The 2,954-nt window shown below is 44.2% G+C and overlaps 1 non-coding gene across 1 annotated transcript; it reads left to right on the top strand.

Moving 5' to 3' along the window:
• Nucleotides 1-1,526: 1,526 nt before the first annotated feature.
• LOC126933232 (U6 spliceosomal RNA) lies at nucleotides 1,527-1,637 on the top strand. Its single transcript, XR_007718476.1, has one exon. It is a non-coding gene; the product is annotated as a U6 spliceosomal RNA (small nuclear RNA).
• Nucleotides 1,638-2,954: the final 1,317 nt, after the last annotated feature.

The raw sequence follows: 2,954 nt of genomic DNA, 5'->3' as shown, positions 1-2,954 counted from the left end.
GAAAAGAAAATATACTGAAATAGTCGTGAATAAAAGAATACAATATTTTGGGTTTAATTTAAAAGAATCTAGCTAGTGGTTTGGAAGGAGGGAGAAGCAGATGAAACACAAGATTGGCAAAGGGATGGTTCAAGAGGTTTCATTGTATTGTTTTCTCTAATTTTGTGTATTTGGCCATTTCCATAATTAAAATATTGAAAAGAAAAAAAAAAAAAAAAGAAGCCCCCTCTGGATCTGCCCCTTGGAGGGTGGCTTCTGCCCTCTTACAATGTCACCAGAGCAGCATGATTCACTTAGGCCCTTGGACCCACAGGGAGGGCCAAGGCTCAGCGGTGCTTTCTAAGCCCTATAAATCAACAAGCACAGCTGAAGCCATTTAGTAGGAAGCTTGTTAATAAGAAAAATATGGTTTAAATGGGTCATTTTATTGGAGAGAGGGAGCAGAAGATGATGGAGAACAGGGCCCCCCTGGCAAGGAGGAGGTTTGTAAGTAGTGCCAAGCTCTCCTTCACAGGCAAGTGTTGGATTGCGTTAACTCTATCATGCCTCAAACCTTTTCCAGGAGGATGGGGAACCCAAGATGGGAGCAACAGGAGGGGGGATGGGCCCAGAGAATGTGCAGAGGAGAGCGCCCCTTGGGTTATCCACCCACCAGAGATGTGTGGGTCCCTCAAGGGGCAGCTGGGAATTTTCAGATTCTAGGAAGACCACAACTGGGCTGGAGCATGGACTCTCATGTGCGACCCAGGGCCCAGAACTGAAGGGAGAAAGTCAGCTTGAAGTTTTCAAGAAGGGTAATGAGCCAAAGAGATAAGAAAGACCTCTAGAGAGGAGGGACTTCAAAGGAAAAGAACCTAAAAGGGAGCCTGAGGAATCAATAATGCAGTCAAACCAAGGTAAGGACAACTGTGCTTGAAATGCACTGGAAAGTGTTTTTTATGGTAGTTGCCTTGGAGGATCATGAGACTTAGCTTCCTTAGCCCAAGGACTAAGAAGGTCCAAGCACCTGAGTTTAGAGCTTGGGTAATGACAGACTAAGGCAATGAAGCTGAACTGATCTGATTTTTCATTGACGAGGACCACTGCATGGGTCACAGGAAGAACACTGAACTTGTAGTCAAAAGACCCAAGTTCCAGTAGGCTTTGCCATTTCCTAATGAGGAAACTGAGCAATCAATCCCTTGAACTTTCATCCTGCGTTTCCCCATTGACTTATAGGATGAATGATACCTGTTTCATAGGCTTCCTGTCAGAGCCATATTTGTGCAATAAAAAGTGCCTAGGATTTGCAGTCAAGGTGCCATGGAGTCTTAGGCATGAACCGAACCATCACCCTGTGATTTCAAGCCATCAGTCAATGCCTCTGAGCCTCTGTTCCTCATCTGAAAAACAAGAGAGGAATACCAGCCTACATGAAGAAGTAGAGAGAAAATGTAAGTAATCAGCTTAGCATAGTACCTGGCACATGGTAAATACCCAATAATTGTAGGAATTAGTATTAGTGATATAAAATATAAGAATAAGGAGTGCTTGCTTCAGCAGCACTTATGCTAAAAACAATTGGAATGGTACAGAGAAGATTCACATGACCCCCGTGTGAGAATGACATGCAAATTCATGAAGCATTTCATTTTTTTTAAAGAAAGAACATTAAATGAGGTTAAATGTGGGAAGTCACTAAGAATGGCACAGAGAAAGTACCGTGGGTGAGGGAAGGAAGTTCAGATAGTCCCAGACTTCTGGTTAAAATGGTGCCTTCCTCAACTTAGCATTTACCATTTGTACTTTTTCTCTTTTCACTTTGAGGACAGGGACTGCCTAGTTTTAACACAGGCACTCCTCTGCTTTGACATGCAATAGACATGGAAGTGTCTAGTAGATCAATAAAGACTGTAGATTGACTAAGATCTTTCTCCACAGGAGCAAATGTACAGAAACTACGTTATGGGCATGATCCAAGACTTAGGAGAAGAGAAAGGGGATTAGAAGTTGGGAAAATAAAGGCAGAATATGGTTGATTGTTTTCTTTTACTTTTTTTTTTTTTTTTTTTGAGACAGAGTTTCACTGTGTCACCCACACTAGAGTGCAGTGACACGATCTTGGCTCACTGCAACCTCCACCTCCTGGGCTTAAGTGATTCTCCAGCCTCAGCCTCCCAAGTAGCTGGGACTACAGGTGAGCACCACCATGCCCGTCTAATTTTTTGTATTTTTGCCGAGACAGGGTTTCACTATGTCGCCCAGGCTTGTCTCGAACTCCTGGGCTCAAGTGATCTGCCTGCCTCCGTCTCCCCAAAGTGCTGAGATTACAGGTGTGAGCCACCATGCCCAGCCTGGTTGTTTTTGTTTTTTGTTTTCATCTTGTGTTTAACTGGGTAGCTTCAGAAAAGTTTTTAACATGAACAGTGATTTGTAGATCAAGAATCTTAGCACAGAAGAAAATTTAAAAAAAAAAAAAGGAGAGAGCTTTTTGCATTGTTAATACATGGATCTTTAAATATGGGCATGCAGACAGTCTTCCTTCCCAGGGTTTGTACCTTGTGGTTGCTGAGGAGACAATTATGACATTACCTTTGCTAAATTAAACCTCATCCACTTCACCCACATTTGTTCTCAGTTCCTGCCACACAGAAAACCCCTCCCTCCCCTGGCCCAGCCTGCACCCTGGCTGGTCCCCTCCCACAGAGCAGGAGGTGACCCCAGCTGGGTCTTGGGATGTTTTCCTTCCCGTCTGCCCCGTTGGTCCCCGTATGGTAGACGCCCGGGGTGTGAATCTGCACACCTACAAAGTTGGCCTTCTGGTTTGGGAGGCCTCAAGAGGAAACCAATGGTCCCTCCATTTCCTGTGGATGAAGGATTATGTGATTGAAACAAATCACCCCTCATTCTTCTTCCCAAGTCACACATGCCCAGTGGCTGAGATTTAAATGAGCATGAGACATCAAATCAAGGCG

This window comes from Macaca thibetana, chromosome 12, assembly GCF_024542745.1.
Source record: "Macaca thibetana thibetana isolate TM-01 chromosome 12, ASM2454274v1, whole genome shotgun sequence".
NCBI lineage: Eukaryota > Metazoa > Chordata > Mammalia > Primates > Cercopithecidae > Macaca > Macaca thibetana.
Note: the sequence above shows the minus strand (reverse complement) of the source record. Positions and strands in the feature narration are given on the sequence as shown.